The sequence below is a fragment of the Anomalospiza imberbis genome, chromosome 1 (genome assembly GCF_031753505.1).
Source record: "Anomalospiza imberbis isolate Cuckoo-Finch-1a 21T00152 chromosome 1, ASM3175350v1, whole genome shotgun sequence".
Taxonomy (NCBI): Eukaryota; Metazoa; Chordata; class Aves; order Passeriformes; family Viduidae; genus Anomalospiza; species Anomalospiza imberbis.
This window is the reverse complement of record NC_089681.1, coordinates 76,710,255-76,725,350: the sequence shown is the minus strand read 5'-3', so window position 1 is coordinate 76,725,350 and position 15,096 is coordinate 76,710,255. Positions and strand designations below refer to the sequence as shown.

At 33.7% G+C, this 15,096-nt stretch overlaps 1 protein-coding gene across 3 annotated transcripts in view; it reads left to right on the top strand.

Annotated features, from left to right (window-relative positions):
- The window catches only part of CDH18 (cadherin 18), a 527,119-nt gene that overhangs the window by 217,802 nt on the left and 294,221 nt on the right, over positions 1 to 15,096 (top strand). For 2 of the 3 annotated variants that reach the window (XM_068197189.1, XM_068197200.1), the window contains exon 3: positions 2,248 to 2,333. The exons of the other annotated variant lie outside the window; for it this stretch is intronic. The gene's annotated coding sequence lies outside the window, so the exon portion shown is untranslated. The remainder of the gene's footprint in view (positions 1 to 2,247; positions 2,334 to 15,096) is intronic. 3 annotated transcript variants of the gene reach the window in all.

Here is a 15,096-nt window from a genome sequence, read left to right as displayed (position 1 = left end):
ACAGTGCAGGGAGACAGGGTGTGAAGGTTTTGGACAGTTCATCACCCAAGGTTTTCTTTCACTGCCCAGGGAGAGGAGTCCTTCCCCAGTGAGACTGTGGGGAACCTCCCATGGGAGGTAGTTCTTCTCCCACATGGTTCCAATCTCACAAGCAGCAGTCCTGCCAAAACTGCTGCAACATGAGTCCCTCCCACAGGCACAGAGTCCTCCCAAAACTGCTGTGGTGTGGTTCTGTCTTCCATGGGGTGCAGTCCTCCAAGGACAGGTTGCTCCATCCTTAGATTCATATTCCCTTTAGATTCACTGAGTTCACTTAAATATACACATTCCCTTCTAGCAAGCTGACTTCTGTGTTGTTTTTATTTAGCATAACTTGTTTGTGTTGCTACAGATAAATTAAATAATTTGAAGAAAAGAGTAACTCAGGATGATTAAGATGAGTATTTTAAAGTGAAAATGAGAAGTTCAATACAAATTAAGCTAAAAATGCAAATGGCAATTGGTTTTAATCATTGTCTGTTGTTTTCTTTTAAGTTAGTGATAAAGCTGTCACAGAATCAGACTGGTTTCTTCTTAATGAAAAAATTATTTTTGTAATGGTATTGATGCTTTTTCTTAGGACTATGATAACCCATGGTTTCTATTTCTAACTTAAATATATCAAAAAAGCCTTAAAATTGGTATTTTTTTTTCCTGAGAAAATTTAAATCATTCTAACAATGACAATGACTTCAGTAGTTTGATTTCTATTGATTGTGTCTTCTGCTTCTTCACTGCTTATATACTCAATGTGCATTTCTAAAAATGTGTAATGAGTATTAACATGCACCTAGGGGCTATGCTTCCTGAATTTTACATGGTTATTGAAATAAAATAAAAACATAACAACCTTACTTGTTATTTGGGTTTTTTATAATTCTCAGTAAATCAAAAATTAAAATGGAATGCAGGAGTGGGAAGTATGACAGTTAAATAGCTGCTCTTGCTATGTTTTGCATAGAATCATAGAAGGTTAAAGGGTTGAAAGGGACGTTAAAGAACATCAAGTCCAAACAATTCCCACTACACCAGGCTGCTCAAGGCCTTGTCTAACCTGACTTTGAATATTACCAGTGTTGGGACATCCACAACCTCCCTGAGCAACCTGTTCCAGTGTCTCACCAATCTCACAGTAAGGAATTTCTTCCTAATACCTAATCTAAATTTCACCTCTTTCAGTTTGTACCCATTATCCCTTATCCCATCACTACAATTCCTGACAAAGAGTCCCTCTCCAGCATCACTGTAGGGAAAGATATTGGAATGTTGCTGTGAGGTTTCCACATAATTTTCTGTTCTCCAGGCTGAACAGCCCCAACTTTCCCGTCCCGGCTTCGTAGTAGAGGTTCTCCAATCCTCTAGTCAACTTGATGTCCCTCGATCCAACAGTTGCATGAACTTCATAATTTGGGGACACCAGAACTGTATACAGTTGTAGAGGTGGGGTCTCACAAGAGCAGAGGAGGGGGTGAGAATCACCTACTTCAGTCTACTTCTCCCTTTGATGCAGTCCAAGATTCCATTGGCTTTCTGGGCTGTAAACACAAATCTGACTGCCATGTTTTTTTTAGAAATGATGGATGATGGCTTAGCAGCTTTGTCTGCCAGCTCCCTCAGGACCTGCAAATTAATCTCATTGGGTCCCATGGATATGTGAACATTAACGTTCCTTGGTCTTGAACCTGATCCTCTTCTACAGTGGGCTCAGTGTTTTCATTCTTCCAGTCTCTGCATTTGCCATTCTTGACATGGGTGGAGTGGCAAGAGCACTTGCAGTTGAAGATACATAAAGAATATATCTTTATGACATTGTTCTTTAGAATCTAAATGAGTACATTTTTTTAGACTCTTGAATGTTTGTGGTAAACAATGTCAACACATTTTATTTTAGGAATTTGTGAAATGATAGTTACATGCACATCTGTTGAAAATCTGCTAAGGATGGCCTGATAGGAATATTTTTATATAGTGGTCCATTTATGAGCTTCCTTGCTGATTGCATTTTAAAAGAATGTCTCCCTGCACATATGACATTCAGTTTTCTAATTTGCCTTTAAAAAGGTAATCCTTTTTAGAGATTTATTTGCTTAAGATAATGAGGTAGGATTACAGTAGAATTAACTGCAATACTATTAAGTGTTGTTTTTTTTTCCTTGGTCTAGCCTTATGCTTTCAGATTGAAAGTAAGCTGAGATTTATTTTTCCTAGGCTACAAAACAAATTCAAGACAAGAAGACAAAAAGGCAGCTGAGGTAGTAATTCTCCTGAAGAATTAAGACACCAGTGTCTTTGAGGTATGTTTGTTTTGGGAACGTTGTTAATTATTTATTAATCTTGACGCTATATATGAGAGTAATGGTGAATGCTTTTGAACATTAGTGACTATTTCACATCTTCAGATGTAGTTCATTTGAAAGCAAACTCCAAAAAAAAAAAAAAAAAAAAAGGGAGTTTTTTAGTAAGTATGGGAAATTGTAAATGTGCTTCTGTTTTATCTGACACTATCTTTCTGTCTAGAAAATTAGGTATACCCACCTGCAAAGTTAAAAAATCTAGAAGTGTTCTATGCTCTTTCTGACTTAACAATTGCTGCTTTCTTTATGTGCTGTAGGTATTGAGAAAAATTTCAAAATAAGAATGTTCAGGAAAAAGCTATGAAAAATTTTATATGCAATAGGTATTACTATGTTTTAAATAGCAACTATAAACATTTCTATCACCAAGGTGTTAAAGAGAATGTATAGAAATAAATTATTAATAACTCCATAAGGGAGACAATAAAAAGTAATCAGTAGGTACAGATTAATGGAAGATAAACTAAAGAAGTTCATCACTATCTTTTCACAAGTTTAAAAATAGCCTATTTAACACTGTTTTTCAGTTGAAAAATGTTTGAACTCAGTAAATTGGATTCCACTTTTGCAAATGTACCAGCAAAGCTTGCAGAGAACTAAGGAAATGGAGCTGATGCTAATTTCATTTTAGGCCTAGGTATCACTTAGCATGTTCAGGAGCTTAAACAGGGTAAATTACAGTCTTCATATATTCAAAAAATACTGGGGCCTGGAAAGCATTATTTATTTCTATTACATTTGGGAAATATTCTTTTGTAGTTTATTTTTCTTGGAATGCCTTCCATCCCTAGTTTTTTCTTTCTTTCAATAGGATGTGTTTCAAAGGATTTTTTTTCCCTAGAGGAGGTATTTTCTCACAACAGTAAAACCACAATTTCTCTATCTTTTATTATTTCAGTGCTCACTTGAAGCTTCTTCTTTTTGTGAGAGGTATATTTCACCAGCATAGATGCTTGTCTCTTCTACATTCCCACCAGATCTGTGTAATTTGGTTCACATTCGACCTGATAGAAGGAGCATGTAGAAGTTTGGCTAGTGAGACAAACAGCTCATGGTTGCTAAGTTCTGCAAGCCTATAGTGTGATGCACAAACTTTGTCCAAAAATAATTTTCTACTAAAAAAAAACCCAAAAAAACCCAAAAAACACAAACACAAATTCAGTTTCCTCCTCTCTCAAAGACAATATTTATTTCAGCTCTCTTTAAAACCACATACCTGCTCGAGACTGTTGACCTCTAGGATTCTTTTCTTTTTCTTTATTTAGATGTTTAGATGTTCAATAACAGGTTTGAAGCCTTTGGAATTGAGAAGTTGAGTTCTGTACACTATCTTTGCATAATATCATTCACAGTGAATACATTCAGATTTTTTTTCCTCCAAGCATTTGTAACCACAAGTACCTCTCCTTTATTGTCAGTCTTTTTCCCTGGAGAAACAGTATTTGAAGTACTGTAATATATGGCAAGAGGGAAATCGGCAAATATTCACATATTTTACCCTATTACTCTTTTATCTCTCAGCATACCTAGATTTTGTATTGGAGAAAGGAATTTAAAACTGTTATTGAAAATTTGATGAGACTCTACGCACATGCTGGTGACATCTGGGAAAAGTGTTTTTTAATAAATGAAAAATCTCCTTGGCCTTTTCGACTCCCACTGAGATACATACTTGTTCCTCAGGGCACAATTTGTCTTGCAGATTGTATTTGATTTGTAGTCTAAGGATAGAAGCTCATCATATCTGTGTTAAATACATGTAGCTTTCAGAAGCATGGTAAGGCAATATTTTTATATTGAGTCATGAGGAAAAATGTGTAAAAAAAGATAGATATCACTTCACTAGGTCTATCTGAAACAAGATATCAAGTAAAATATTTAATATTTTTTAATCAGTGTGCTTTAGTTTCAGAACTATTTGTGATATTGATGTATTTTTGTCTAGCCTAATCCCGGAGTGTTCCCATGCATGCAGTGTTTGTTATTATATATTAGTTAAGCCTTTATAATATTTTCACTTTCTCACAGTTATGGAGAAATAATTGTAAAGCAACAGACAAAAAATAGTATAGTATGAGGAAAAACAAAAGAAGCAAATCACATCTGCCCTTTCTCATTCCATCTGCCGGAATATTTAATCTTACTCAGTTTAGTATTTCTGTCACTTTAGACTATTATGTGATGGACAGGTTATCATCTGATTTCAAGTGGATTTTGAGTGTATTATTTAATCTGTAGTTCAACATTTCTGACTTTATAGAAGTGTAAACATTGTTCTTGGTGGCAGAGAAGACTGACTTTCCCACATGACAGCCTTTCTTTTGTATAATAATCAGAATAATGGCAAGATACTTTTAGTAGCAAACAATTGGTGTACATATTTGTGTATATATATATATATATATATATATATATATATAAATATTTCTCTGAGACATCATGTTAGAGTTTAAAAAATGAGTTTATGGTTATCTGAAGCTATACTTTCAAATCGTCTCCTGGTGATACAGGCCTTGAACAAGCAGTGTAAGGAACTACTAACAAAGTTCATACTGGATCTTTTGAAAGAGTCTGCCTTACTGATGTAATAAACCTTAATGATCTAAGTAAATAGAAACTTGAAAATGCCACAGAGGCTCTCTACCAGATGATTGATATTTCTGTTTGTAGCTTATATATACCAGTTAGGTTGCTCCATGCCTAATAGTCCAACTTAGATTTATCTGTTCCAAACCCACATATCTAATTTTGCTTCTCTGATTTGGAATGAAGTTACCTGATCTTCCCAGTGCTCTTAGGCATATTTTGCCTTGTTATGTGGTTATAAACACACGTACAGTTTTGCTAAAGAATTGAATGCCTACTGTATTCTTTTGATATATTTACCTTTCAAAATTACTACATGAAAATAGTTTATACATGGAGCAGCCTATATTTTCATGTCTGTTTAAAAGCCTGACTTGATAAATGCAAATTAAAGTTTTAGAGCTACCTTGTGACAGTTGTGTATTTATGATGGGGCTAAAGTAACTCAGCCTTCTCCAAGTGTTGCTAGCTGTTGACCTTAAGATATAAACCAAGATATAAACCAAGATATTCATTGTCTAGAGTAATGTATTTTGAGTCAACCATGGATTTAAGCCTACTGCAAGACTGATTGGTATATTGTTTCCCTGAAAATTCAGAAATATTGCAGAATGTTTTGAGTGTTTTGTGAAATGGAGTTGAAAAATATTATAAAGCAGGAAGTGTACTGTAGTGTACAAAAAACTGCCAACCTAAATTTTGAATATATGAGTTTTCCAAGGTTTTCCACTCTGAAAGTAATTTAAAAATTGAAATTATGTTGCAAAAAATTTGTCTCTCTTCAAAATATTTTCTGGCTTCAAAATCAGTATAAACTGATCCATATTACTCTCAGGTATAAGAGGTTTTGATTTCATTTGAGATAATATTGTAAAAGGCAGAGGATTTCCACATTGTATGTCTTGAGAAAAGACAAAATATTGTGAGATCATTTCATATTGCTTATGTGTGTCGGAAAATATTGTTAATTTGGTTATGTAACAACCACAATATGCAAGTGTTCTTGAAAAATCATTAAAAAATTAGATATTCAGCCATCTCATCCGAATATGTGAGAAGGATTTCAAGGTAAATTTATAAACACTAGATCAAAATTTAGTGAAAAGTCAATCATTAATATGACTAGTCTGAACTAGAAGCTGGATTATTTGGGATCTGTTTTCAGTTTTCTTTTGTGCAACCATTCTTGTTTAAAAGTAGAAAAGCTAGGTATTTTGTGAAATCAGTCACAGCTCAAGGTAGCCTGTGTGCTCCCTTTTGGAGTCATAAAGAAAATCATTATATACTCATCAGATAGCTTTCCCTTGTAAATTTAGTGGCAGCTACTTCCACTCTAGGACTAAAGCAGCAGAAGTACAAGTGAGTATTGCACATGAAATGTAACAGCAGGAGGAATGAGGAAGAAGGGGAAGAATTAATTGTATTATTTCTTCTGTTGATGGAAGTAGCATAAGATTCCAACCTGAAATGGCCAGGATGTCAACCTGCCTGTGTAGAAGAGGTGCATCTTCAAGCAGAGGCAGAGGGGTGCAACTCCACCACACCAGGGCTGAAGTAGCTGCTAAGGGCAGCCAGAGGTGATCCAGGGTCCCGTCCCAGCCCTTGGCAATGGGGCACTGCTTTGGCTGGGCTCTGCTGCAGAAGCTATACCCTTGGAAGCAGCTTGAGAGTGAAAGGCAGACTTGTTTCTCACCTGCAAAGTGTGCACTTGGTGTGATCTGATCAACAGGGGTCAGTTTGTGTACAGGAGTTTGATTCTCATTGGCTACTACTGGCATATGCTAATCTGCTGTCTGTGCTTTCACAGTCTTTGGCTTAAAGAACTTATTTTAAATCTATTTTTTTTAAATTAATTTATTTAAACAAATCCAAAAAGACACAGTCAGATTTCTATTACCAGTCTTCCCTTGACCTATATAACTCAAAGTGTTTATTGGTTTTCAGCTGCTCCAGGGAAATTGCAGGAAGTGGAAAAGACTACAGATAAAGGGTTTTTTTCATTCAGAATATATGGGAGCTGTTTAGCAAATGCCACTAATAGCACTTGAATTCTAGTATATACAAATGCACAAACATCTGTTTTTACCCAAAATGTTGCTATTTCTGTGTTCTAATTTTATGGATTTGCTAGCAATGTGATTTTTTTTTTTTTTTTGGCAAATAATTGCTTGTGGTTTTTGATGCTTGCTTCTTACAGTTATGGTTGGGGTTTCTTACATTGCTTTCTTATGAAACAGCTAAATAGTGTAGTATAACTCTTTCAAAGTATGGATTAAAAAACAATGTCTTTTCTGATGGAAAGATTACTTTCTCCTTCTCTTTCTTACAATGTAGTTTAATTCTAAAAGACATTCAACTTCAGACAAAATAGTGTTTAAACTAAGCTGTAAGGTTGCCTGAAAAGGAACATGGACTAGCTTTATTTTTTCCTAATACTCTAAAATCACAGTGTCCAGATTTGGCCCAAGCTCTGGGGAATTTTTTCTATTTATTTTTAATGGATCAATTTTTGAATGCTGAAGCTCATCAGTCCCTCCTCTTGCGATAATGTTCCAGCCATCTATAGATAGCACACAATTAACTTGAGGCAAAAGAGGGGGAAACCAGAAAGGAAATATACACTAGACACAGAGCATCTCTCTATGTTCTGTATTCTATGTCAGTTTTAATGGGTCTGTAATTAGGTCACAGGACTGATTGATATCAGCACTTAGCTTCCTAGGTGACATCACCCTCTGCTTCATTACCTAATAGAGATTAAGATGCTGGCACATAGAAAATTCTGCTTCCTGGACTGGGAAAAGTAACTAATTAATCAAGCTGTAGACTTGACACTGTCTGAATTATTTACCAATACACCCACATAAATATATTTCTAACTGAAGATTAATAGGAAGGAAGAACACAGAGCGCATGAGGAAACAGACATGCTTGCAATCCATGTGTCTGAAGGAGTTTAATTTAAAGAAACTATTTTAGAGCTAGTCTGGAAAAGAACCTGTTGTGAGTAAAATCATGGTGGACTTAAAATTTTTAGGCAGAAAAACTAAGTCAAAATACTGACAAGATGCTTTGAGATTAAGCAAGAACACAGATGTTATAATGCAGGGTCAAATGGACAGAGATTTTGGCATGATTCAAAGAGCATGTGATTCAAAGAGATCAACGGAAAGAAATAATGAGACGAGTTCCTTATATATCTATACATAGAAAGCTCATAAATCCAGCAAAGGACACAGCTTAGAATGGTCCTTAATTTAAAAATATTTGCTGTGTTTTAAACTGAACAAACCTGTGTAGGTTGACTCTGTGTAACACTGTAAAACACAGCAAGAACCTTTCACTCACGCATATGAAATGTATTATGATTGAGGTGCTGTATGTTGCAGTTGAAAGAGATTGATGCAATCATTAGTGCTTTTTATTATTTTGTTGCTAGGGAACCTATTCCTTTTTTTTACTTCCTTTTACTTTTTGGAGACAGTATTTTCTCAACACTGATTTAAATTTATGGGATTAAATATTTAAAACCTGACTTTTGAGATCTTATAAATTTTGTTGTTAAGAATGAAAAAGCAAGGAAGTATATTTTTCTTAGCATTTTGTCTTAAGATATATTTGTGCTTGAGAGAAACTGCTGAGTGATATAAGATTACCTTTACTCTTGAGAGGACTACTAGGGGTAAGGTTGGACAAGGCTGTAAGAACTCACACCTGATTGTAGCAGCAGGCTGCAGCATGAAAATAAATGCCTGGCTGTGAGAATAAAAGAAAGATTTATAAAATTTTTGGTAGATAATACTTATATGAATGAGTTGAATCTCAGAGATTTCTATTACAATTGTGAGAACTTAGTTCACATGTGCCACGTATAAAAATTTGCTTTTCCTTTTGAGATTCTGCAAGAGTCCTCAGACATACTTCTGCAAGAAGTAAAACTTGACAGTTATATATAAATATATATATATATATACATATATATATTTTCTTTCAAATAAATTAGTAAATATTGTATAAATAACATTTTTATGCTGTTTCATACAGGTTTTCATCTCCTATTTGCCATTTGTAAGTTCTGAGTGTCATAAAATGCACTAACAAATTGACGCCTGCGTTAGTTTGGAAGTTGTTTCTGTTGAGAGGTCTTAGTGTCATGTTTGATATAGGAAATAGTAGGGATACCCTATGAAATTCTGCTACAGTATTGCTCCTGACAAAAAGAAAATCAAATACGCTGATTTAGAAGCACTAATAGGCTTAATCTAAGTTTGAAAGCTCTAATCCAAAATTATGCAGAAGCTGTAATGAACAAGATGAATGGCTTACTGGCACCTGATCTGACAGGGGAAGAAGCAGAAATTAGATACAATGCATATTTCAAAGTTTTTTTAAAAATACCTGCATCCATTTGATTGTTTAAGGCTAGGATCATTGGATTTTTTTTTTTTCCAAAGTGCCTTCTTTTGTGCTCAACTCTAAAATAAGACTGAATTCTTTTTTCGTCTGTGGCTCAGTAATAGATCTGAATGCATCAAATCTCATGAGTTGCCATTTTCATCAAAAAGAGGGAGAGAAAGCAGAAATCAATTTAAGTAAATAGCCATGCTTCAAAAAATATCCTCTTCTAAAATTGCTTGTGTTTCTTTGCAACATATGTCTCTAGAAATCACTGTTATAATTTAAAAAAGAAAAGTAGTGGGTACTAACAACCCTTCAGAGGTCATCTTACTAGTCCTTAGCCAGGGTTTTTATCTCATTTGCTTGCAGAGTTAAAATTGTGAGCAGAAATGGAGTGGTGAGTGAAAACACAGCTGCTGTCCAAAATCTCTAGCCATACAGTAGTTTGAATGGGTAAAAGAGAGATCAGCTTGACACTTCATATGGTCTAATGAGAGAAATATAAATATTTGGACATTTCTATTTTATGCTGTGGAGACACATTCATATGAAGAGCTAGATTGTTCTACGCCTGTGGCTTTCAGAAGTCTGCAGGATCACTTTAACAAAACAACAACAAAAATAACTAACCAACAAACCAACAACAAAAAAAAACTCAAAAAACAAAGCCACCTCACCACCCCCAAACACCAAACAAAACAAATGGAAAAGAGAAACTACCATGTTTTTCCTCAATTTTTTAAAACATGTGGATGGGAGATTTCTCAGTCTCCTTTCTCACCTTCCTCCACTCCTGAAGCACGTGTCAGCCAAGAGAAAACTCATTGATCTTTGACAATTACCAGTAAATATCTGCTGGTCGGCTCCCACAAGCTTTTACTCATCTATTTAAAACCTTTTATTCAGGACAACTTGTACCAACATTTCAGAAATAAATTAGGCAGTCAGTTACTTTTAGATTTGCTGCAGTCTCATACAGGTGTGTCTTTATCTGTAGAGGCTTGTCACTTTTTAACCTACTTTCTCTAGCAGTGCCCAAAGTTTTCTTAAAGGGATCCCAGTGTCTTTTCATCATTGCTGACTTTGGCTGGCATCAGTACAGCTCTCCAAAGAGAAAGTCCCAGCACAGAGTTTTATTTTCTTATAAATCCTTTGTTTTTCTATCCTTAACTGACGGACTGCTTTCCAATGGTTGTGACTATTTTTTCATATTTTTTTTGTCTTTTTTTTTTTTTTTTTCTTGTAAGGGTTTATCTTGAGATAATTTTGTGAACCTTCAGGCCTTGCTTCCTTTAAGTTTCTGCTATGGGTTTATCCATTTATCCTTGATGCAATGAAGAATTTTAAAGTGAAAAAAATACATGCCAAAATTTTCACTGAATATTTTTGTAATTTTGCTAATTTAATTAAACCAGTGATCTATTAATGAACAGTTTGGTTTACAGTTTGGATACATAGTTGCAGTGAGGAGCTTTTTATTTTCATTCATGTCAAGCATTTTCAGAATATATGGAGGATTTTAGTTCTTTGTGATTTAGATCCCGAAATTCCTCAAAGCATCTGAATTAAGAGGCTTTGTGCATCCCTGAAATGAGTTATATTACACCAGTGAAATAATTATTGATACCTGGAAAATAGAAGACAACTGCATAGATTTTAGCCTCTCCTCTTTGATGCACTGAATTCAACTGGACCTCATGTTTCAACATAAACAAATAAGTGGATATACAAAAGTAACTTTTTTCAAAAGCAGGTTTATACATAATCCAAATCTGAAAAAGAAATGCATTATACATGGAGGGTTTAATAATTGATAGACATTTATAATCCCTATTAAAAAGATTTATACTGAACATCGGCAACTGATATGATCCTGTAGTATAAATCTGAATTGCTAAGTTTCACAATACATATTGATTTTGGGGATCTTTCCTAATGTGATGCAAAATTGTTTTTACACTGAACATTTTCAGTAAATTTAAAAAATAAAATTAATGCAACTTATCAATGGGTAAAGCAGGTATGTTTTATTTATTGTCCAAGGTGATTTATGTATCATCTTACAATTGTGACCATTGTGGGGCAAAGGTTGAGTGACTATTTTTGGGGAGACTGACTAATCTTAATTTTAAAAGTTAATGCAGGAGTAAGTTTCTAAAATAAAAAGTACAGATTATAACAACACATTACTAGAGGTTTTAAAAATAAACATACAGGATTTAATTGAGATACAGAAGGTCACTGGTGCAGATGAGGGTAGAATGTAGACATTTTCAGGCAAGCAGCCACTCAAGGCTCTATATGCACATGACTTTACTGTTGAAATATACCCAAACTCCTTTTGTAATCAAGCCAGCTTATGTTTTTAACAATATATAATTGAAAGTTGACTGAACATGGTAGTTAAAGCATGTGAAGGGAGACAAAACCCATCAATCCCAGAAATCTTTCAGTAATGTATTCATTCCTGTTTCCAAGTAACATTGAACTAACTCTTTTAAAGTGACAATATATTATAAGTAAGTTTCCTTACCATGAGTGATGGTTGATAAGAGAGGGTAATTTATATCTACATTTGTGGTTTTTTTTTTTTTTTTTTTTTTTTTTTTGGGGGTATTTTTACTTTAGTTTGAGAACCTGTGGCTTGGTAATATTCCACGCACGGCACAAAGTCCTTCCTAGTCCCATTTCACCAAAAATTGCAGAATGGTATTTCATTTAGTAGGGATCAGAATTTGAAGAAAACATGTTGCCGTATGTTTTTCTATATTAAATAAGAAGTGCATGGAATGTTATGTGTATACATAGCTTCTACTTTTGAAATACAACAGATATATTGTACTGAAACCTTATTTTGTTGAAATACCATTTGTGTATTTCAGAAAGATTTTCCTTTAAAAGATCGTTTGGTTCAGAATTTGACAGTGAGTCTGATGTTTCATTGAATGAGATTTCACTTTTTCTTTGTGCAACAAATCAGGAGTGTCTGATTTGGTCTTTGCTTTATTTTTGTTTGTGTTTTTTTGGGGATTTTTTTTTTTTTTTTTTTTTTTTTTTGTTTGAAGACTGAAATACCTATAAATTTCAATCAGAATATGATACAGAACTAAATAAATACCTTAAAGAAGATAAAACAAATCAAATTAATGAAACCCCTGGTATTCAGCAGCATTGTTTTATTCTGCCTTTTCTGGGGTACACTGAATATCTTAAACTCTGTCTTTTGCTATATTTACTGCTAAGGCAAGTAAAAGAGGAAATGCATGTGTACTAAGAACAGCCTCTGAAGGTTAAATCAACTTAGTGAAATCACTTCTTAAAAATTCTGTGTTATTATCTTGATGGAGAGTTTTCTAATTAGCATATAATGTCCAGGCTTCCATTTCATGGATCAAATTAAAATTATCCTTCCACCAGGTCTTCCTCAGGTGATCTGAAAATTCTCTGATGTGATACTTTTCAATTGCCTGTATAATTTACGCTTTGTTACATTACATGATCAATGATATATGGAACAAGAAGTAACTTGGTCATAGTTGCATAGTCTGCCAAATCCTAACAGTCTAATTGTGCTTCTTCTTGATAGAGTGACTCTAGCAGTTTAAACTTTGAACACTTATTATTCATCTCTGACATTTTTGATTTTCAAGTGGTGTTAAGGTTAAATGAGGGTTCATTTATCCTCTATTTCATTTAGTAAGTGCTCTCATAATTAAATACAGATCCATGTAATTTAGTGATAGAAAAAGGAATTCATTAAGATTCCTGAGTAAGAAAAAGTTTTAACAGAACTGCAAAGGTTATAGAAAATTAGCCTCTGCTTAAGATATAATAAGCCCAAACCACATTCCTGTAACTTGAATGAGATTGCTTAAACTGTAACTGACAAGAAAATTCAAAATTCATTTTCATCATCTGTGCACACCAATAGCAAAAGAAAACATGCATTTAATAAATCAATACAGTTAACATAGCTTTCATGCATTTTGTAATGCATTTTCTTGTATTGAGTATAACAGTTAATATTATTTCAAACACTTATGAAACTGTCATGGACTTCATTTCAAATTTTATTTTTGAAAGAAAATTCTTAAAGTGAGCTAAATTAAAAGATAATTGCTCACTATCTCAGGAAAAACTGGTGGCCTTTTATGACTTCTAGTGCCAAATTTTGCATTTCATCTAAACTGTCACTTTCAGGAAGTTTTAAAAATCAAAGGACCAGCAAGCTTTGCCCTCAATTTCAGTAGAGATTAAATTCAACAAAAATGTTAGTAATATTTGGGTAATATAATGATATGATAATAAGGAAATATGGAAGGTCTGGTTTCTATCATAAAATTTAAATTATTTTGACTTTGGTTTATGTATTTACTTAGATATGTCTGCATAAGAGAAATATGTTTTTCACCTAACACTTGAAAGTATTTTCTCACTATTTCCATAGCATTTTTCTCATTATGGAATTCAAACATTTTGACAAAGAATTAATTCCTAAACTATCCGATGTTTCTCCTGTAAGTGAAAAAGTATGTTGAAAATCTATAATAGAATTCTTCTTGGACTGCTATAAACTTTCTTAGTTCAAAAATGCCAGTCTAAATCGAGGATACTTTTTTTATCCTCTTCTTACTTCTTGATTATCTATCTGTCCATCATTTATTCTTGGTCATTTTCACATTGGTTCAAAAAAAAAAAAAAAAAAACAACAACAACAACAAAAAAAAAAACCAAAAAAAACCCACTGAGTTAAAATTTCATGTCTGCACTTGATTTTTCAAATATCTACCAGAAAATGGAAAACATTCCAAATAAACAAGATATTTTCCTTCATGGCATTCCACACTCTCCTGTGTTTGGTCTGTAAGGCACCTTCCATTTTGGATATCTTAATCTCATTAGCATGGTCTTTATACTTTTTTTTCAGATTGTTAATGAGGAATTTAATTAAAACATGACCCAGCACTCATCCCATTCAGCAGCATTCAACAGACACGTCCTTTTGACATGATACATTGCTGTTTTTCACAGATCCACATTTTAAATATTAGCCAGTTTTCAAAGCAGTGGTGAGCAGAGGTGGTATACCCTGTAATTAGGGTCAAGTTATTGAATCCTAAAAATAATGAAAATTAAAAAGGTCTTCAGGAAAAAATTTCTACCTTTCTTTGAGCCATAGCTTTGAAACAATAACATTTGATTTCTTGTTTTAAGGGAAAAGAAAGAATAAAGGCGAATATTAACTGACAAGTACTTGTCATTCTTTTCAAAGAATTATGTCATCAGGCCTAAATTTACAGCTCTTCAGTCTGAAGAATATTATGTGGTAGCAGTGCTGGAAAATTTGTGCAGAAGTGCTAAAATATTGTTTCACTAGTTTGACCAGGGCCTTTGGTAATGTAATTACACTGGCTTATGTTAACCTACTGTTTCAGGAGTTGTTATTATGCTACGAATTACCTCCCTATATTTTTTTTATATTTGCTGATGCCCAAATCGTTTGAGATATTTGGATTTCTATAAAACATAGAAAGGATAAGGAGAAGAAAATAGTGTAGTAGAAAGTGTAGAGCTGGATTAACTAAGTCAGATTTTTCTGGGGCTGTGTCTACTCAGGTTCTAAATATCTCCAAGGATATTGACATTTTCAGAATCTGTAACAGTGTTTAATAATCTCCATAGTGAAAAAAATTGTTATTTCTTAGGTTTAAATATATTT